Raw genomic sequence first — 24,274 nt, forward strand, 5'->3', positions numbered from 1 at the left:
TCCGTTTAAATTTATCAAGTCTCTGTTTAAAATGTTATGTCTCTGTTTAAATATATCCAGTTTCAGTTTAAACAGAAATGATTTTAGTAGGTATTCGGATTCTACGAGCGTATCCGTCCCACCTCAAGGCCACCCTGACGATTTAGTAGGTCTTCCTTACTCGTTAGATCATTTTGAAGTTTTGTCATTGCATGTCGGACAACGTTTTGAAGGCGCTAATCATTTAAAAAACTCATTTCACTACCACGAGTGCGGACACAATCGTAGATCTTGCAAAGAAACTATCGCCAACTAATCATAAATGATAACTTATATTCGTTACATATGTTTGCCACAAACTATCACATATTATTGTACATTTTGCTCGTTATTTATGAAAATCGTTTTCATAAACAAACCCAAATTTAAAATGAAACAATGATATTTAAACATAAACATAGTTGTATAAGTTAATTATTGATTAATTATCCCGGTTTTTGCTTAAAAACTTATGTTTTTTTCTCAACTATTATTATCATGTCTTTGTTTCCGTTTAAAATTATACAGTTTTTTGTTTAAGCTTAAATGTTTCCGTTTAAATTTATCAAGTCTCTGTTTAAAAATGTTATGTCTCTGTTTAAATATATCCGGTTTCAGTTTAAGCGAAATGATTTTTAGTAGGTATTCGGATTCTACGAGCGTATCCGTCCCACCTCAAGGCCACCCTCGACGATTTAGTAGGCCTTCCTTACTCGTTAGATCATTTTGAAGTTTTTGTCATTGCATGTCGGGACAACGTTTTTGAAGGCGCTAATCATTTAAAAAAACTCATTTCACTACCCGCAGTGCGGACACAATCGTAGATCTTGCAAAAAAACTATCGCCAACTAAGCATAAATGATAACTTATATTCGTTACATATGTTTTCCACAAACTATCGCATATTATTGTACATTTTGCTCGTTATTTATGAAAAATCGTTTTTCATAAACAAACCCAAATTTAAAATGAAACAATGATATTTAAACATAAACATAGTTGTATAAGTTAATTATTGATTAATTATCCCAGTTTTTGTTTAAAACTTATGTTTTTTCTCAACTATTATTGTCATGTCCTTGTTTCCGTTTAAAATTATACAGTTTTTTGTTTAAGCTTAAATGTTTCCGTTTAAATTTATCAAGTCTCTGTTTAAAATGTTATGTCTCTGTTTAAATACATCCAGTTTCAGTTTAAACAGAAATGATTTTAGTAGGTATTCGGATTCTACGAGCGTATCCGTCCCACCTCAAGGCCACCCTGACGATTTAGTAGGTCTTCCTTACTCGTTAGATCATTTTGAAGTTTTGTCATTGCATGTCGGACAACGTTTTGAAGGCGCTAATCATTTAAAAAACTCATTTCACTACCACGAGTGCGGGCACAATCGTAGATCTGCAAAGAAACTATCGCCAACTAAGCATAAATGATAACTTATATTCGTTACATATGTTTGCCACAAACTATCACATATTATTGTACATTTTGCTCGTTATTTATGAAAATCGTTTTCATAAACAAACGCAAATTTAAAAAGAAAAGATGAAATTTAAATAGAAACTGTCGTAGTTAAACAGAAACATTGATATTTAAACATAAACTTTGAAACTTAAATAGAACAATCGATAGTTAAACAGAAATAACAATATTTACATTCAAAATTAAACCTGGCCGTCCTAGACAAATGTGGATCGAGTCGGACATCACAATGAAATTGTAAAACAATCAAAAAATCTCCTTCAACACAATATTATTGCTTTTGATTATGTACACAAACGAAAATGAAAAACAATCAAAACTCTTGCCGAAAAACTTCCTACAAACTACAAGATCGTCCAATAATCACACCATGAAAATGAAACCGAAAAAATTCTCTTTCTAATAGAATACTTTAGAAATCAAACTAAAAAGAAAGCTACAGAATATCAAAACAAAAGGAAACTGCACAACATCTTCAACGGCATCCACCTCGTGTCAATACCTTGGAGCGCAAACTAATGAAATGTCAAAGAGTTGAGTGGGAGTTCTTCTTCAAGGCAGTGGTCCAATCCTACAGAAGATGTCCAGGTAATGACAACTTTGAAAAAGGAAAAGTTGAAGAGATGAAGAGATGAAAAGAGAAAAAAGAAACCAGCACCAATAATGGTGTTCTTTGGGGATTAACCAAGAAAAAAACGGATTCCTCTTAAAGAGAAAATTATTGCAGCAAAGGGCGTTATGGTCAAATCACGTCTCACTTGTCACAACTTCCCATGCAAGGGATAATTTCGTCCAAAAAATTTAAAACTAACTCCATTAAATGCTTGAGGGGTTTCAAATTCATTGTATTTAAAAGGAAGGGGTTTTTAGGGATTCCCAAATTAATGGGGTGTTTTTGGAAATATTAGAAACTTAGGGGGTTATTTTGGCAATTTCCACTAAAATATAATATATTAATTATTTATTCAAATAATTAATTTAATATAATATATCAGTTATATATTATACTACTAATATTAATTACACTATAATATATTTTATTTAATATTTTATAAGATAGTCACTAGTTTTATATATTATCAAATATTATGAAAAATAGTTATTTTTGGAGATCCAAATCATGGAGTTGGAACTACACCCAATTTGGGTGTAGTTCCAAATTCACCCAAAACCAATGATAAAGTATTTGCAACTACAACATCTTTTTTAAATCCCTCAAACCAAACACATGATTTGGATAAATCATGTAATTCCAACTTCCATGACTTTTAAATCCACCAAAACAAACACCCTATAAGACAAGAGGCCAATAAATAGATACAATTAGTATAGATACAATAGTAGGTAGTATGTATAAATATAGCATGTACAAGTATATGTATACATATATACTAGCACTCTAACAGAATCTATACACATGATAAATAAATAGAAGAAATAAGTGTGCTTTGTATGATTAGCCAACAACATTATAAAATTTATGAACTTGCATGAGTTTTAAATACGGATAATTAGAGAAATTTTTAACAAAAACATGTATTGTGAGGTTTTAGAGAGGGATTGCATGAGAGTTTCATGCAATCTATCCTCTTTCTCTATCACTTTTTCCTTAAGAATACTAAGAAGAAACTCTTACCATCCTTCTTACCATTGTTTGAAAATTTTTGCAAGTTACAAATTGGAATCAACCATGGTTAGCTACCGTTGTTCAAAATGTAAGGAAAAGTTTTTTAAATTAACAGTGTTTGAAAATCATGTAGAAAATAGAGTATGTGAGAAGAAAAACCAGCAAAAGAACAAGAAAAACAAGGTAAATAAAGATAAAAACGATAAAAAACAAGGGCAAGAAAAGAACAAGAAAAAAGAGGCTATAATAGAAGAACGATATGAAAAAGTAAAACCATACAGAGGAGAAGAAGATGAGACTGAAGAAGAAGAAGAAGAAGAAGAAGAATATGGAGGTCATGTTGAAAATAGTGAAGATAATGATATTGAAGAACAACAATATGAAGGAGAAGGTTATACTGGAATAGGAGAAGCTGATACTGAAGAAGATGATGATTATGATGATGATGATGAAGAAGAACATGATGCTAAGGAGGAGGAGGAAGAAGAAGAAGAAGAAGAAGAAGAAGAAGAAGAAGAAGAAGAAGAAGATGATGATGATGATGATGATAATGACGATGACTACGACAATGATGATGATGAGGAAAACGATGACGATGAAGAGAAAGAAGGCGATTATGAAGAAGATATCTATGAATGGTCAACAACATTACATCAAGGTGTTCATAGTCTCTATATTTATTAGGTTATTTGTCTAGTTAAAATTTATATTTTCAGTTTATGCATTAACTGTTTGGTATTTATATAAATATGTCTCTATCCTATGCTCGTCTGTTACAATTTGTGGTGTTTTGTTTTTTAAATTTGAATTATATGTTTGTTATGTAATGGATATGAATGATATCCATAGTTGTCAGTTAAAATGGAGAATTTGATCAATGGTCTGCATAATATGTGAACAAGTATATGTTTAATACAAATTTAATTAATAGAGAGAGCTATCTATAATATTTTTAAAAAATCATAGTGTTGAGAAATAAATAAATTATACTGTATGATAGACATAATGCCCCTTAAATTGTTTACATAAGATATATTAATGCTACTCTAATTGAAATAAAATAAAAATATAGTTATAATATAAGCACTGTGTAAATCATAATCCTAATTTTCAAAAACTTATTTAATCATATTATATTTGATTTTCTTTAAGTTGAAATTTTTAACTTGGTTATATATATTTTTTTATCATTAGGATTAGGTTCTAATTCATCATAAAATACTTGTGATTAAATTAATCTTAACATACACATGATTAATTAAAAAACTAAAAAGAAAACTTATTTAATTATATTATATTTGATTTTCTTTAAGTTGAAAATTTTAATTTATTTATTGTATCAATAGGATTAGGTTCTAATCCATCATAAAATACATGTGATACAATATGGTGATTAATTAATTCATTAAAAAACTCACATATAATCCACTCAATGATACAACACTTGATTATTTAAATTAAAATTCATTATTTAATTAAATACATGCAGTGAACAAACTAAATTGTACTACTCAAGTTAATTTTAATGCTTTGACTTGAGTTTCAATTTTCTTTTATATAACCCAGATATAAGTTTTTGTTTAAATAAATAAACTAACTTTGAGACAAATTCCCAAAACTAATTTTTAAGTAATTAAAAACAAAAGCTCATTAAATGAGACAAGGAAGAAAAACAAGTGTTTAAATATTTAAAAATATAAATAAAAAGAAAAATAAATACGTGCACTTGTTATCTGTACTGCGGATGGCCGCCCTCCGTACCGCCACGTGGCGTCGCCAGATTGGTTGGTTTGAATTAAAGTATTCATCCTGTAGCTTCCATGTAGAAATAGTAATGTGGGCCCCGCCACGTGTTATCTATAGATATTTAGTTTTAGGATACAGATTAAAGAAATAATGTCTCTGTTACTTAATTATAATTTAACTATGTTTTCCGTTAATAATGTCTATTATTAGTATTAAAATTGATTAACTCTTAGATGTATAGGATAGTAGGTGCTGATATTTATTAGGTATAGCCTGGTTACTTTGAAACCACGCAAACAACAGTGATGTATAATACTTGTATAAATTAATAGGCAACGGTTATTATTCGATGAAGAGATGGCTATCCCTAGCATGTATATGTATTACAGGAACATGCAACAATATACTGGCTTTCGTTACAATACATTATATATGAAGAACAAATATCCATCCAGGCAGACGTACTACGGTAGGCGTCAATACTCTCGTTGTCACCTTTCTGGGATTATTCCAAAGAAACCATTTGTTCGATCGAAGATTAAGTATATTACAGAACCTATCAAGTCCAGTTCAAATCTTGTTAAACCCGGTAATAGGTCAGTGAACTATCTCAGCCTACCATCCTTTGGTATAAAAGATGATGAGCGAGACAAACCATTCATAATATTGAGATCTTTGTATTTAACTGGAACCGTTAAGGTTATAAAATTGCCAGAACAGAATATGATGGTCGTTGATGATAAAGCAACATACTCACTGCAGGGCGTCGTTGGTGTATTTGTAATTAAAGACAGGAGACCACGAGGAACGACATTACCAAAATTTGAGGAGATATTCAATATTAGTGATAATTGTTCGGCCGATGCATTGATACGGACATCTGTACGTTCTAGATACTCGCTTATATGTAAGAAGAAGATTGTAATTAATCAATCAAGTGCCACGTATATTGAAGATATACGACGGTATGTTAAACTGTCCACACGGTATCCGGTATGTCCACACGGTATCCGGTATGGTCAGTGTTCCGTGATGAGCCAGAAATGAAGACTGGTCAGTACAGCAATACACTGAAGAATGCATTACTATGGGTTCTTCTTGTGACCTATCTTCATTCCCCAGGGGTTCAACATCAGATTTATCACTGAAACTATAATCAGAGTCATGGAAATCCCACTCCTCATCAACATTCTTTTCCTTCCCTTGACCACCAACTATAATTTCCTCCAATTTTGCATCATCCATAATATCATCTCCATCATCTTCTACATCTTTCAATAGCCCCACATTTGCATGATCATCTTCTGCTGTCCCAATGTCATGATCTGAAGGGTGGCCACCACTAGGAAGATTGATATACACCCATGTCTCCTTAGTACTCCCAACAGACGTGGCCATGTCTAAGGCTTCTAAATCAATTTTTATCTCCTTATAAACCCCCACACCAGTCCTTCCATCCAACCATCCAATTGAGAAGCCCTCTACATCCAAACCAAACTCCTTGGCCATGCTAACTAGTTCTAGTCTAGATATTTGGTCAACACAGTAGTAATCGATGTAACCAGCAAACCCTTCTATCACATCCAATTTGTAATGAAGCCTTATTGTGAACAATTCAGCATCTGGCACTGTAATAAAGCATGTATTTCAGTAAATTATTTAAAAACCAACTATATAGACACAATCTAAAACTAAAAAAACTAGGAAGTAATTAAATCATATGGCATATATCATTGGGCCACAATCAATTGAAGAACAAACAAAAATCTGATTTGAAGTGTAACAACAAGCATTTTTTTTTTTTTTTTGCTTAATTATGGTAGGGTAATAACATGTACATAAAAATCAGGACATTTATAATTGAGGCTACAATTGAGATTAGCAATGGCTACATAAATATATATAGACAATAATAAGTAGGACAGTTAGTCACCAGAATGGGATTCAAAAACAATAAAACCATAACAACCTAATTATTTCACACAACTAAGACCCCCATTGACATTAACACACTAAAAGAAAAGGAGCAGGACAAACTAATAACTCAATTGAATATGGAACTAGAATAGATAAAATGGGGAACTGATTTACAAGACAAATGATTGGGGTAAGAAAGTTTCCTTTTTTTTTTCAATCGGTTGGTAATTAAACTACAACACAATCACTCGGATAAATGGCATCAACAGAATGAGATTCAAAAATATAAAACCATAACAACCTAATTATTTCACACACCACACTAAAAGAAAAGGAGCAGGACAAACTAATAACTCAATTGAATATGCAACTAGAATAGACAAACTGGGGAACTGATTGCCAAGACAAATGATTGGGGGTAAGAAAGTTTCCTTTTTTTTCAATCAGTTGGGAATTAAACTACAAAACAATCACTCGGGTAAATGGCATCAACAGAATGGGATTCAAAAACAATAAAACCATAACAAAACCATAACAACCTAATTATTTTACTCAACTAAGACCCCCCACTAACATTAACACACTAAAACAATACGACATCAACAATGCGATGTAGATCGAGGCATATATAAACACATCGAAGCTTCTTGAAGCCACTGTCCATCACAACAAACACAAGCATCACATCTACTGAAAAAGAAAATGACTTACAGTAGTTCGGCGCTTCCTCACCCTCAAGCCAAATCTCCCAGTTAACTGCCATCTACGTCGGAGAGCCAACTGAGCTTCAGCCGACAGCACTCCTTCACCCGATTCATAGTTTGCACAAAACCCTAAGCTTTGTCTATCGCAATCTCCGCCCGGTCAAGACAACAAAGCCACTGTCCAAATTCGAGATTCCCGTGAAAGGGCTTCTCTGACGCGTGGCACAATGGCTTCATCTCACTCAGCCTATCTTTTGTTTTGATGGGGTACAAACCAAATGACTTAGTGGCCAGATGGAAGCACAACTTTGGGTCAGGGTCACCTGCCGTTGAAATAAAAACACAACTTTGGGTACCTTTTTGATACAAATTAAAGGTGGGATACCTTTTTGAAAAAAGGCATAAGGTAGGTAACCTACCAAAAATTTTACTCGTGATTCTTGGATCAAAAATCTGATGAAGCTCCGATGAAGCTCCGATGAACAATTTGTAGTCATAGCAACAAAGTTTTCTTAGCCTCACTTTTCACTCTTCGAAGTAATTTTCTAGCCTTTTTATCTAATTAATACATGTTGTTGCTACTATAAATTCTTTGCTAAGGTTAATACCTTGATGCTTAAGTTGTAGTGTAGTTGAAGCCTTTTTGATCTTCAAATCTTTGCTGCTGAACCATGGGTTGTTGTTAGACGTGCATGCCTACACTTGTACATATACACAGATTTTTCCCACCAATTTTTGTATATAAATATATATATATATATATGTATGAAATATATATAGCTCGATATATGCATTTATACATATACGCATATGTGCTTTGTAATGAATTCCAACCATCCTTGCATTTTAAAAATATACATATATATATATATATATATACATACATACATTAAAATGATTTATAATTTTAAAATGACTCTTGTATAAGTGTACATCTTTATTTTTTCAGCATGGTTTTAAAACTTAGTTAGGCCAGTGTATTAGTTCTCTATGAACTAAACCACTTCGAGCCTTAAGGACTAGGGTCAGTTAGAGGTTGAAATTTGGAGTTAATAAATTAATTTTTATTGTTTATTATATGACAGCTCCTAGAAGGGTGAAGCTAGCCTCTGGTAATGAGTATTAGGTTTAGGAGAATTTCAAGGTAAGTAATCCACCAATATTTTCAGTATACTATTTTATTTATGTCCTTATTTTTATAATTTTCAGAAAATATTTTTATGTTAATCTTTTAATTATTTCTCTGTTTAATTAATAGTTTATGTATAAATGTGTATTTGCCTTTTTATTTCTTCATTTTAGGTAATTATTTCCTTTATTTATTTATTCATTTATATACTTGTTTTATTTTATTTTATTTTATTTTAGGAGAGTGATTGATATTTATGAATAATTTAATGATTTAATTATCCAACTATTTAATCAATTTTTGATTATTTCTTTATTTTCCCTAAAGTGGGATCTTGAAATTTATCAATATTTCTGAGTATATGTGAACTTGGAAAAAATTGAGAATTTCTGAACTTGTTACTATGCAAACATTTTTGTATCTGAATGTTCTGATCTCCAAAAGATCTATGTGCAACCCTGTCAGTGGGGGTTAAACATTGACCTTTTCGACTAGAATTTTTGGAAAAATGAAACTGCAGTTTTGCATTAGTATGTCGGTGAAATAATAACATCCATCTGATATTCAGTCTCGGGTCACCGAGGGTAAATAAATGACCTCTAATTTCTTACTGGGGTCACCTAGGATAAATAAATGACTTTTGTTATCTTTAGTGAATTTGGAGATACAACTTTAATTTGCCTTGATATTTCTTTATTATTTTTCTGTATTTTCAAGCTTTATAATTTTGGTGAATGACTTATTTGGAAATATTCTTTTATTAGAATATTATACTCTGTATTTGATCTGTATAAGTTATTTGGAATTCTTAACTGATTTTACCTTTTTAGTGAATTACTTACGGGACTAGTAAATCATAAAGTTGTTTCACATATTTTTCAGTTAAAGGGTCATAGACTGGTGTGGACTTTAAAAAGGTTGTCAGCAGGTGTTGTCCTGCTCTGTTGTAAAATTGGAGTCCTTGTTATTGTATATTCCTGTATCTGTGCATTTTATAATTTGGACTTCTTGTATCCCTACACTGTATACTCTATAGAGTCTTTAATCCTGTAACTCACTTGGTTTGTCCTATCTGTCTCCTTTGAATTAAGTTTTGAAGCCTTCCAGATCTACTAGGTTCACGCCCTGTGGGTCTGCGGCCGTTTGTCTACGCTCCAGGTCATGACGTACTGGGTCCATGGTATGACAAATTTAGTGGTTTTAGAGCATTTGATAGAAGTGTTAAACCCGAAGTGTTAATGGGAATTTGAACCCAGATTGAGTCAATGTCATTAGAAATGGTTTATGATCACTTGTTGATTTTATATTCTAGCCTCAATTTTTTATTTTGTCTCCAACAGAGTATCTTGAGTCTCAATCAAGTTTTCACTCCTTTTATAGCTTTGACATGCATGCCAGATCATATAGCTTTAATTCACTTTCTATTCCAATAATTACTTTGGTTTTGATTTGGCATTCAATTTATAGAAGGATTGCCTCTGGAAGAAAAAATAGTTTGTGAAGTAAATCTGTGCTTGTCCTTAGGACCTTGCTTGATTGTTGAGTTAATTGGTGGATTGAGGGATAAGGTGATGCTTTGGAAAATGGTAAACATTTCTTATGGCTTGATACTTTCAACCTTTTGAAAGGATAGTTTTGAAAGCTATGCCAAACTGATAGTTATGATCTCTTGAGAATGGTCATTGTAACATTTACAGTTGAATTAATCTGACCCAGTACTGTGCTCTTGTAGATCATTGATAAGTGCTTGAAAGTGCATATTTTATATATTATTTACATTGCATTTAGAATGAGATTTCATATGTTTAGCACCAAACTAGTGCATTAATTATTTTGTTCACCACGAACTTTTATTCCGTCTTTGGGCCAAAGAAGCGAATATGGAGGCATTTCGAAGCAAAATAGATCAACTTGCTGAACCAGAGTATTACCAAGGCTCACAATGGCCGTGGTGACATTTTACCATGGCCATTGTCCACTTCTATCATGCATGTAATCAAGCCGTGTTAGTGTGGAATTTCAAAGAACAACACAGAAGTCATAACGGCCTCCACAATGGGCATTATGAGTCGTAACAGTCTTAACTAATCCACACAATGCCAGGACAGACCGTGCTAGGACGTGACTTGTAGCCCAAGCAACAAAACTTACTCACCACAACTGTTACAATGAGCATGGCATGACGGACTAGGCTTATAAATACCCTTAGGTTTTATAATGAAGGAAGGATTCTTTTACCAAATTTAGGAGAGGCTACCGGATTTTTGGAGACCTGTGTAAGCGGAGATGATTTTCATCACTATTTCAACGGATTGGGCGGGTTTCCCAAGGAAGATTCAATGTGCATCAATAGTAGAGAGCACACAAAGAGATTCAGCATTTTCTAGACGATCTTGGGATTTTCTCAACCTCAACCATTAGTGACCATATTGAAGGGAGTTAGTCTAGGACTTCTTTTGATATATTTCTCATGGATTATTGCTATTAATTGATCAATGCTTCTATATCCATTAGAGGACCCCAATTTAAGGGGACTTACTTGTCAATGTAACTTGATTGTTACTTGACTTTTTATTTTCAATTCAATATTCTTTCTAGTATTTTCTGATTAATTGCATGTTTGTTTAATGATATTATGTTGATGTGGTGAGGAAGATATGCCTACACATTAAAACACCCATGCTCTATTAGATCTATACATGCGCTAAGAGATTAGGTATTGCTAGAATTCTAGATTAGGCTTTAATTTAGCCCTTCTAGTGGAGTTCTTGAATTTAAGGTGGGCATAGGAGGTTGGGGTGGAAGAGATTCCTTCTTAGGTTCCTAGTTTTTTAGACTTTGTTTCTAAGAGATTGGCACCAATACACAATTAAATTCCCCCAGTCCAATACTAGATCGTATTGTCACCTCTTAACGCTATGTCATAAGTGATTATTGAGGGAATTATCATATGATTACCCAACTACTCCTTCCAATCGCACTTCATGATCCTCAATTGTATTGCAGTAACTAGTTTGTATGAGTAGATTTAAGAATTACTGCAGACGTTTAGGCAATTGATTATGCGAAAAGAAAGTAATAGAAGTCTCTCCCCATTCTCTGAGGAATACGACCCACGTGCTCACCCACGAGGTATTACTTGATGACTTGCGCACTTACGGTATACACACATTTAATCCATCCATTTGTTAATCATGGCCTAGTTTCATTTAAGCTGGGATTTCTACACCATGGTAAGTGTATATAGAGGGCCTTGTAAACTATGACTGTAGCATTTGGTATTATTCTTCATTGTAATACGGTACATGGTTATTGTGATTAAAGATTTCTAGGTATCACTATGTTTTCAAGAAGGGAATACATGTGAAGGAATTAGTGGAAAGGTAAGGGAAACAGATCATAAGAGAATAAGAGGGGGTGAGAGCGCAATAGAGTCAGAGGAAGGTGAACAACATAGCTGATTGGTGTGAAGGACCTAAGGTTGATTTTAGCTGGGAGTTACTATCCACAAGAGTTCTTTCTAGATAGAAGAGGTGATCGAAAACCTTGAATTATGTGGGGAGCTTTCACCTTTCTAATGACAACATTGTTGTTATTAGTATTGTTCATATTATTATTGTTATGGGTTATAGTGACCTATATGTTCTACCTCTGCTGTCTAAGTTTGTTTAGCTAGGATTATAAGTTTTATTTGCAACGTCAGTGTAGAACTCCAAGAAATGGTATAAGGAGCTTGGAGGACAACAATATGAAGTAATTGTATACCTATGTATCTAGGATTGTTTGGTGAGTATTTATGATCTTCTAAGTGTATACATGTACTTATGTGGTTAACTCAGAAGGAAAGTATACATTTAAGAGTCAATTTTTTTATACAAGATTCATGTTTAAGAAATTCCTTTGTTCCTGAAATGTAATTTATAAGTTCTTATGTGTGTGTACTGTATCTATATACATGTGCTTAAGTATCGGAAGTTGTATTATAGATATATGCCATTTCAACTAGACTTTCTTTTATTTTAATGTTGTGCTATAATCTTGGCCCATTTTAGATGATATTGTAGCTACAGGCTCATATCTTCTTTTGAGGGAACATCGGAAATGATGGCGAGAGCATCGGGAAAGGCTGACATGAGATTGTAGCTATAGGCTCATATCTTCTTTTGAGGCAACATCGGAAATGATGGCGAGAGCATAGGGAAAGGCTAACATGAGATTGTAGCTATAGGCTCATGCAATTTGTTGCAGTGTTATAGTCCCTTCATAGTCACATGTTGTTGCTCCTCTTTATCTTTTATTTTTGAATAATATAGAGGATATTGGAAGCTATGCATAGGGTGTAGCCCTATTAGCAAATCCTCATCGCAATTTGGAAAAATACATCAAAAATGGAGCTTGTATATTTGCCGATGTTTATTTTCTTACGGTGAGGATAGCTTGTGTATATATTGTTCCATTTGTTCAATAGTAGTTTTTTACCTTAAGATATAGATTAAATTCTTTCTATTTCTTGTAGCCATTTATATTGGAGCATGTTCCCAAGGTGGCAAACAATCGTCTTTCAGAATTCCCACTGATGGTCGGCTGACACAAGAGGATGAAAAAGTTGGCTAAGAAACATTTTGATTGCTCAAGAGTTGTCTCATTTAGAAGTCTTTTCAATAACTTACAACAAAATGATGTATTAATTTTGTTAAAACATCACTTAGGTTTTTAAAATTGCACTAATTTTTCATGTTAGGATATTTCAATGTAGATTGAATGGACTCCTTATGATAGGTTGCCCAAAGATTTTTTTCCTGAGTGATATATTACACAAATTCAATTGGAGTGTGAGTTCACTTTTCTCTTATGCATGGATAAAGCTGTCATTCATAATCCTGAAGTCCCAATTGGTAGGAAGGTCTCTTTGCATAATAGTGACCATAAGCTTCTATTTTGTGAAGCTCACATCAAACATGATGCAAGAAATAGAGATAAGAATATGTAATAAGGGAAGAGAAACTGATCTCATATACATGGGACATTTGTCAAAACATGGAATGATCACCTGCAACACTTGTACAAGAAAGATGTAGGTAATACTCAAATGTTGCAGCAACTTGTATTTTTGAATTATATTCCAAATAATTATTGATTCATTTTATTGGAATGTCATAGACACACACACACACACTTTTGATCCTTGTGTCACTGGTGATATGCCTGGCCAAAATGCACTCACGGCCTCAGTACAATCTTTGGCTTCAAGGGATCTTCATTATCAAGAATAGTGTAGGATCATGCTGCAACTTACTCTGAGATGTTTGAGGAAGGAAGAGTTGGATGAATAGATAAATTGATTTTTTTTTTACAACCAACTAATTGATCTCCTATTTTTTTATATACTTGTGTAGAAAGCATGCAGTTGTTTGAAGCAAAATCTTTGGTTTTAAGGGGATCTTGATTATTAAGACTAGTCCAAGATCATGGAGTAGTAACTCACAAATGAGGATGTGCCTGGACAAGAAACTCTTCCTATCCAAGAAACCTCTAGACAGAGAGGTAAATTGATTTTCCCCCTTAATAATCAATTAATTGAGTTTTTTTTACAACCAACTAATTGATCACCTCTTTTGTTGGCATACATGCGTAGAGATCATGCAGGAGATGAACATAGCGAAAAGGTGACGTACTCTTTTGATGGTCTTTACTCGAAGACAGAGAAAAGAAATGAAGTTGATGTGAAAAACATATTAGGTTCGATAAGAATTGTCCCCTAAAGGCCCCTACACACCTTTAACCATCCATGCTTATACAAGATGGCACTGCTATTAATATTCCTCTTGAATGAAAATTGCAGACAGTAGAGCACAAGTAGGTAGCATCAAATTCTTTTATATGGATGCATCTTTTTTAGTTGTTTTAAGTGTGTCAATAATAAACTCATAATTTTATTCTCAAGTTATCATTTTCATTAATTTATAATGGTGACAGAATAAGGAGTTTAGAAGAGAGTCTATGACACCACATTTACGCATGCATTTCTCTTTTCCATTTTTGACTTAAATGATTTTTTTTTATCTTGATGGCCGTTTTCTATTCGAACATCTATGTGTAGAATTAGCTACTAATGTTTGTTTATATCTTTTTGCAAAAAATCCAACTAAAGAAGTGCCTGCTAAAAGAGGTTCATTGAAAAAAACTTCTTCTCATTGATATCAATGGAGTACTTGTTAGCATTAAACATAAATGTAGCAAATGACTTTGGCATTCCTATTCGACATATTGGTAAATTATTTTATGTTGATTATTTATTATTATTTTTTCTTTTTGTAGCACTTGTGAAACCAAGGCCTTTTGCCAAAGAATTTCTCAAATTTTGTTTTGAAAACTATGCAATTGCTATTTGGTCATAAAAGATGAAGTTATGTGTGTTGCTAAAATTAATTATCATAATAACTTTCCTTTGCATTCTTCACTTTTCCTATATAGTTTGAATCAATTTTTTTTAAAGATATTTCAATTTTTAGTGTTTAAAATTAACCTTCAATAACAATGCAAGCATAACGTTGATAAGGCACTTCAATGTTTGGAAGGAGATATTAGCGGCAAGTTTTTGTTCATTTGGGTGACTTTTATTACTCAGTAGGATGTAATTTGTTTTTCTCAGTTTAGTTTATCTCATGCGTCTTGAGAATTTTTTGGCATAGATTTGTAGCATCATTTTAAACGAGGCACCATTTTGAAATTTGAAAAGAAGTTAACCAAACAAATACATTGCTGGTGGATGATAGAAGAGCAAAAATTGATCTTAATCTAGTGAGTAAATAAGTCATTATATTTGTTACTATTTTTAAATACAATTAATTTGCATCAGAATTCTTTTATCATCTTTCTTATGATTTCAATTATGTTTATTTTTTATGAATACAACTTCTTAAATCACCAAAATTTCTTCTATAAATACATTGATATCTTTTGGAAAGCTTGTTTATTAAACCTTGCACTTGTTAATTATTACAAGAAAAGATGTGCCATTCAGATTTATTTGGAAAATTTGGTTAAAGCAAAGAATGTTCAAGAACATGTCAAGAATCATCCATTTTGGGGACCAGGTGGCTGATAAGATAGCAGTGCATGGAAAGCATGTCACAAGATTTACACTTTTTTACGAAGTAATGGACAAGCTATTTTCATTCTTAAGATTTTGGTTTTAGTTTTGTTTTCAATTTGGTTTTGAAGTGTTCTTTTTATAAAAGAAAATGTGAAATTTGTCATTGAGATAACGTTGTATTTTGTTTATATAATTACTAAACCAACAATAAAGATGTAAAAACAGAGCGTAATCAACAGTAATATAAAATAATAAGTCTACAAGCAAAAAAATAAAAATATAAAAGAAAATAGTTCCAAACCCCGCAAGCCTTTTGCCAATTTCATCTCCAATGAAATTGAAACATCTTTAGATAATAACAAAGAAAGATGAAAGCATATAATAATCGAGGGCATTAAGGGCGGAGGCACAGAGGGGAAGCGGGGTGACTACCCCCTGTCACCGACGGGGTCCATTGATCCCCACCCCCTTTGCCTCTGCCTCCCCCTGTGCCCTTCTTCCCCATTTCCTCTGGTGTCCTTCCTTGTCTTATCATTAGCACTTTGCTTGATTGCCACCACTTGATCAGATGTTTGGCTCTCCTGGTCAAGCACGTGATGCTCGTCCATTATAAAACATGGGGACGAGGAGGAGCAAGATTCATAGGAATTTAAATATAACGAAATATATGTATACTTATAAACCATAAATAAATCCTTGGACCCTGATAAAATACAATATCAAGAATAACCTTTACAATTTCTTTGTTTGTCATAGATATCTTTGGCGAAGCTCTATTTTTTTTTTAATTTTTGGGGTGAAGTTTTGATTTTTCTTATCTCTCCATAGAAGCTCCGATCTTGGAGAGGTGATTTTTTATTTTTTGAGTTGAGTGATTTTGTTTTTTTTCCCCTCATCTATGAGATGGAGATGTTGACTTTGTAATTTTTAGAAATTGTTGAAATTTGTTTAAATATTTATGATCACTTAATTTGGATTGATTTAGGGATTTGATCAATATTAAAAAATAAGAATTTATGATTTAATGATAAATAAAAAAAAATAAGGAGTTTATCTATTAAAAAGTATTATTAATTTAAATAAAAGTTTAAATGAAAGATATCAAACATACTTTATCTATTAATTAGTAAAATCCTATATTAAATAAAGATATATATCACCCTCAGTCTCACATCCTGAACAAGTCAAAAAATAAAATAAAATAAAATATTTTGCATTAAATAAAACTTATGTTGTTTGAATAGGGTTTGTGTGCTAACAAACAGCACAAAGGAGAATAACAAGTTAGTATATTGGTTGTTGAGATCTCTGTCTTTTGTGTTCTTATTTCTTATTTATTTATTTTTATTTTCAATTAAATGAGCTGACCGACTTATAACATGAGATGTATAGTGTTATTTATTCATTTTTATAAAAACTCTATCATAAATTAGAAGTAAATAATGAAAAAAATTCTAAATTACTTCAATATGATCATAATTAAGCATCTGATTTTGTGTTAGACATATTTACTTGGGTGATTTATGAATTTATAATTTAGTTCATTTGTTTATATATTTAATTTAATTAGTTTTATAGATATCGAGAATTTTTTTTAAATCTATACCAACAAATGTTGAAATAAGAACAAGTTCAATTTCTGATGCAAGTACTAGTGCACAAAAAAAACCATGTTGAGTTTGATCCGAATGATATTATTGCTGGCCTAAGGCTTCCAAAACAATTGAGGAATATGATGCACAAATCAGAGATCAAGTGGGAAGGGAATCTATGTTGATTAGTCCATGTCAACCAGTTGGACACAATTTTCCTCGAAAATAGCAAGAAAAAAATTTGTGGAGCTTTAAAGAAGTGTGGTTTCAGAAATTTGATTGGTTGGAGTACAATGTGAAGAAACATGCTGCTTATTGTTTCTATTGTTATCTTTTTAAGTAACGGATGAGTGATAAATTTGGGATTGATGCTTTCACGAAGACATGGCTTAGTAATTGGAAGAAGGCAATGGAAGTTTTCACTAATCAAGTCAGTGGAGTTAATAGCAATCACAATAATGCAAGGTGACATTGTGAAGATTTCAAAAATCATAGGCAAAGCGTGTCACATATGTTCTCTTATCATAGCAAAGAGATAGAGATTGTATATAAAGCTCGTGTTACTGCTGTTTTACGCAAGGTTTTTAAAAACAAAAAGCGAATTTTGAGGCTTTTTTAGCTGTGAGACGAGGCGTAAGCCTTAATTTTTTAAACAAAAACTATCAAATTATAAATCCAAACTCATGAGTCATAACATATGAATACATCCAAACATAAATTATCTACAAAGATAGTTAATAGCAAAAACATCGATCTTGGAATAGAACCAAAGGCTAAAATTAAAATATTAATGTTGCATAAAGATTTATCATTCCCATCTTCATTGTCATCATCATCATCATTAGATTTAGTATTATCCCAATTCACTTCTTCGTCCATCAACATTATCATCAACAATCCATTCATTATCGGATGGAATATCTTCATAAACAAGTGGATCACAATCATTCTCATTGAGTGTTTTATGCTTGACATGCCGATCCTTCAACTTTTTGTTGTACATAATGTACACCAAATCTTCAAGGTTTTTTGCACTTAAATAATTTCTTCTTTTTGTATGGATCTATATGAAGTTTGAAAATCAATGTTAAAAAATTGAGAGATTCAATTAGATTGAAATCAAGACTTAATAAATAATAATATACTTATATACCTAATTAATAGTACTACAGTTTTGTCCACATCCTGATGATGAACAAGTAAGTCTTAAGACCTTTTATGCAAATTTTGAAAGTTTTATAGTCTCATATCCAAATGCTTCTCATATCCAAATTTGTAAATATAGATTTCATCTTTGACAAATAATATAAAAATGCATTAGGTCTAGTTTTTCTTACCAGGAGAATGCAACTTATATGTTGATTGTGCTTGTGGGCGGCCAAACAATCCATTTTCTTTTTAAATTGATCAAGTTGGATATCAGTTAGATCCCTTTCTGCTTGATTTGAAATCAACTTATCCATACAAATATACAAACTAGATCTAACTTCTAGGTGCATAGAAAATGAAGGATCATATTGAAATTGTGGATTTAAAAAATAATCAGCCACATGCAAAAGCTGATGCAATTGGTAGTCCCAATTTTAATCTATGATATCCCAAATTTCTTTGTAATTTGCCTCTTGTCCTACCAAGTTTGTTGTTATTTATTCATTTGCCTTATCCATTGCACCATAAATAAATCCCATAGTAGGCATCTTCTTAGAATAAACTAATCTTAAGACATCAACAAGAGGTTTTGTGGTCTTGATGGCATAGATTACACTATGCCAAAAGACTTTTTCTTTCAAAATTATATTTTTCACTGCTCTACCTTCTACTTTGTTTGCCCAAGCACTTGTTAACCACTTTCCAGAAGTGAACATTTGCTCCAATCCTTGTCTTGATTGAAGTAGGTTTTGTAAAGTCAAATATGTAGTAGCAAATCTTGTAGTTGCAGGTCGAATCAACTCTCTTTGTGTGAATTTCCTCATCAATGCTAATACCCATCCATGATTGTATATGAAGTTGATCACCTTCTTAGCCTTTAACAATGTATGTTTGTCTTGAGGCAACTCTCCAGGCTTCTCTAACATCAAATCTAGACAATGTGCTACACATGGAGCACAATATAATCTTTTCCTTTCTCCCTCAATAGGCTACCGGCATATTTGTAAGCTTATGCATTGTCTGTAATGACTTGAACAACATTCTCTTCTCCAACTTCCTTAACCATATCATCAAGAAGTTTAAATAAAAATTTTCCATCCTACACCTTGTCTGATGCATCAATGGATTTCAAAAATACTGTTCCCTCAGGATTGCTGATCAAAATGTTGATTAAGCTTCTGCCTCTTGTATCTTTCCATCCATCAGACATTATAGTAACTCCCATGTTAGGCCATGTTTTTTTATATCTTCCATAATATTATTTGTTGTCTTAGTCTTTTCATTCAAAATCCAATTACATAGTTCATGTATTGATAGTCGTTGAACCCCGACCATAATTGCCTAATGATATCACCATGTTTGCAAAATAAGAACTTTTAATCAAATTGAAAGGAATTTCATTCTCGAAAAAGAACCTACCAATATCCAAGCAAACCAAATTATGAGCTTTATTGATTTTTTTGCTATAGGAGTAATTGTCGGGTGAACTCCTACATCAGCATCATTACCATCAACATTAATAACAAATCGATCCATTAGCCCTCGAACTCCCCTTGCCTAGTTATGTTCACTTGAACAAGAATCCATTCCTTCGAATGATGGACGTGTGCCAAAATAAGAGCATGCATCAACTGTTAAATCAAATACTTCCTATGCCTTGTCCTTCACTTCTTGTTTATTTTTCATATAATCATTAACCTCTTGCTTAACCTCAGTAGGTGCCTTATGACAAGGCATAACATTTTTATGCGTACCTCCTAAATGATCTTTCATCCATTTTACTCCCCCTTTAATTACTTTATTGCAAAATTTGCATTGTAAATAGACATAACTTTTCCCTCCCCAATATTTTTTTTTTTCAAATCATCTTCCCTCATCTCACTCCCCCTTACTCCCCTCCTCACCTCACTCCCCTTTACTCTCCTCCTCTTTGTTTCTTTTTTTAACCAAACAAATGCGAAAAGTCTTTTAAACAATTTCACTTGATCTTGTGATTTATACAAGTTTGCGGATACCCTCAAATTCCCTTTCTTTTTTTTAAAAAAAAAATTATTTTTAAAAAAGACAACAACAATTAATGCTAGAGGAAATAACATTTCTATGAAAATATTTTTAATATACTTGAATTCTAAAAAATATAATGGTAATAAATAAAGCTTCTTTTGAAATTTATTTATTCCTTAGCTATCAGTAATATTTGTTACTCCCTCTATTACTATTTCATTATCAATTTTAAGAGATTCGCATTTGTTAAAAAAATAGTTAATTGTCTGAACTTTATAAAATATCACTTAATTTTCTAAAATTACCTTACTTTATTATCCCATGATTAAAAAGTTGGAGTACAATTATTGTTTTGGTTAAAAAATAACAGACATTTCCAAACGAAAAAATAAGATTATATTTTTGAATAAAAAACCTAATCGTATGTTTTTCTTATAATAATATCTCCAATTTTTAGATTTTGACTATAACCCTAATCCTAAGTTTTGTTTTCAGAATGTGTCCTATTTTTCAGTTTTGAATCAAAACCCTAATCCTTTATTTTCTTTTAGGAATGTCTCATTTTTTTAAGTGAAAAACATAATCCTATCTTTTGTTTTGAGAATATCTGCTATTTGGAAGGAGCATCAAGGTAAAGGTATCTCACCTAAAAGGGTAAGTTTTATCTTAGGTATGATTTTATCTATCTTTGGTAAGATCCGGTATGATAAATCATATATTTAGTAAAATCCTTTTATGAGAGATCTATTTTAAAGAGAGAGGAATTATTCTTTATTGAGAGTTGATCATCATGGAGTATAAGATAGTAAGAAGGCTAATTATGGATAGAGCTATTCAAGGAGAGTAATTATTGAAGATTAATTGAAGATTAGTTGAGGATTGATTGTAGATTTGAAGGTCCAAGCATGGATGATTGGAGATCATGCTTGGAAGATATTGAAGACTAAACTTGGATGAGAGGAGATCAAGTTTAGTAGCAATACATTGATTGATTCAAATGATGATCATTATTGAAGACCAAACTTGGACCAAGTTTGTAAAGAAGATTTGGAGATCTTTTGTGGTCATCTTTGGTGAGATGGTGTGAGGAAGGAAGCGATTGTAGACAGGGGGAGCTCGGGATGAATTAACTGCTACAAAATGGACTAAAGTAACCGGGAGGGTTGAAGGTGTCGCAAGTTGGTTGCAACTGGGCTAGAACTCATCAGTAAGGTGGGTAGTGCTGCAATTGGGTGTTACAACATCTAACTTTGGAAGGTGTCCAAGTAAAAAAGCCACGGAGAAGTCTAAAGAGGAGGATCTATTGGGACGTAGGTGCGTCTATATAAGATACCCTACTTGAAGATTTAGGATGAGCCACGAGTGAGAGACCCTTTGGTGAGAGTTGAGGAGAGTGGGCATTGGGCAATCTTAAGAGGGTGTTCTTTGTTATTGTGTGACTGGGAGAGTGTTTTGTACTCTTCATTCCTAACCTCTTTTAGTGGATTGCTTCTCCGAGCTTTGCCTCCTAAATGTAAGCAAGAGTGTGCCGAACTGGGTTGCCATATTGTGTGTCTCTTTCTTACATTCTTGATTGTGTGTGTGTGATTTTACTACTCGTAAGTTGAGCGAAAAATTAACACACACATATCCTTTCCAAAACTAACAACACCCCCTAAATTTTGTTTCTAGTTTCACCACTGCTCTAAGTCGACTAATGACCCACTAGGTTGGGCCCGGTTAATTAGTATATGCCCTCATCTATCTAGGATAGTTAAAGGTATTTTTTTAATAAAAAAAGAAATAGATGTTATGTTGTAAATTTTTTATATGGATATTGCATCAGGAGATTTAAAAAAAAAATTAAAGAAAGGTTGCATTGCACGAGTTTTATTATAGGAAGTGTAAAAGAATTTGTCAAAATAAAAGTTCTATTGTAGTATGTTAGTTAAAACAAAAAATTAAGTAGATTATTATGAAAATATAGTAAAAAAAATGTGAAAACTAGTTAAGTAAGGCATTAGATCATTTGGAATGGGTACTTCTTGTTGTTTCAATTGTTTAATCTCTCTTAAATGGGACTAATCTTGACAACAAAGAAACTCATAAACAAATAAGATTAGTTTTTTTTTATTTTTTTTTTAATAAATATGGATAAGCCACTCACTCTCCACCTTTTGGAGATTGATTGAAGGATTCAAACTCTAAATTTTTTATTTACCAACGGAATGAAATATCATTCATCTATTAATTACAAGGGTGCTAACAACAATTTAAAAAAACTTTGTGGTTTAATAGATATACACAATAGAGACGGTTTGATTGTTGTTTTTAGAAACAGTTTTCTTTTTTAAAAAACAAAAAAACTTGTTTGGGGCCTAATTTTTTGAAACTGTTTAAAAAACTAAAAAACAAAAAACTGAAAACAACTTTGGAATGTTTCCAAACTTTTGTTTTTCAAAACAACCCATAGTGTTTTCAAAACAACCCAAAATAAAAGTGAGACTTATCTATATGGTTTTCAAAACAAACCCTTCTCTCATACATCTAATTTGGCCACGCCCACCCCCTCTACTCCATCTCCGGCAGGTTTCTTCCGATTTTGAATCTGGCACCTCCAGCGTACTTCCCCTCAGCTACACCTCCGATAAGTTTTGCTACAACGTCATCCTTTATTGGTGTTCTTGATTTTACCTAAATGAACTACTATTAATTTTAAATTGATTATACCTAAGAGTACTGAGGCAGACGTTGACAAGCTAGAAATCGCAAAGAGCTTTTTAATTTCAAACATTCCTCATTAAGGATGACAATTGAACGTTGTTTTGGTGTGTTAAAGGCTCGATTTCCAATTCTAAAATTGATGCCTCCATACAAGCCTTCAAGGCATGTTGTGTTATTCATAAATATATACGAAAAGTGGGATAAACGTGATATGTTGTTTAGAGAATGGAATTATATGAATCTTGAAGAATCGGAGGGTTCTAGGACCTTAAGTTACGATGAGGAGAACTTATCAAGATTATCCGATGAAAGTGCTACTGAAATGGCGATACATCGTGATCATATTGCAGACTCAATGTGGCTACATTATAATAATTATGAATATTGAACTTATAATTTCTTTTGCTACAATATAATAATTCGGAACATTGAACTTAAATGTTATTGAACATTGAACATATGCATTATAATGTCATATTGAATTATATTTGTATTCATTTTAGGCTAATTTTTACAAAATATATTATTATATTAGTTTTTTGAAGAAACATGATTATTAATTTACTGTAAATCATGAAATAATATCAATTACATAAAATAATTAAAACAAACAAGTTTTGTATTTTTTTTGTTTTTACATAAATCAACTGAATCAAACAAGTTTTGTATTTTTTGTTTTTAAAACATGTTTTTAAAAACTTTTTCCAAACGAGTTTTTTTGTTTTTAGATCTGTTTTCAAAACACTTTCATTCAAACAGATTCTTTTAATTTTTTTATTTACAAAACTTATTCCGAAAAATAGTTTTACAAAACTGTTCTAAAATCATAAAAACAAAAACACAATCAAACAGGCTCAATAATTTTTTTTTTATTTTAAAAATATATATTTCTCTAATTAAAAAAATTAATGATGTTAACTCTTCTTTATTTGACAAACATAAAATCATCAATTTACTTAAAAAACCTATATTGTATTGCACAAAAATTATTTCTTTAATTTATTAATCTCTCCTTAAATTTTACTAAAAAACTTTAAATACTCGAAACCCAGCTAAAGTCACATTGGAAATCATATTTTTGCAGCGTGAGTGAAACATTTGAAGATTCGC

The sequence above is a fragment of the Dioscorea cayenensis genome, chromosome 6 (assembly GCF_009730915.1).
Source record: "Dioscorea cayenensis subsp. rotundata cultivar TDr96_F1 chromosome 6, TDr96_F1_v2_PseudoChromosome.rev07_lg8_w22 25.fasta, whole genome shotgun sequence".
In the NCBI taxonomy this organism is placed as follows: domain Eukaryota; kingdom Viridiplantae; phylum Streptophyta; class Magnoliopsida; order Dioscoreales; family Dioscoreaceae; genus Dioscorea; species Dioscorea cayenensis.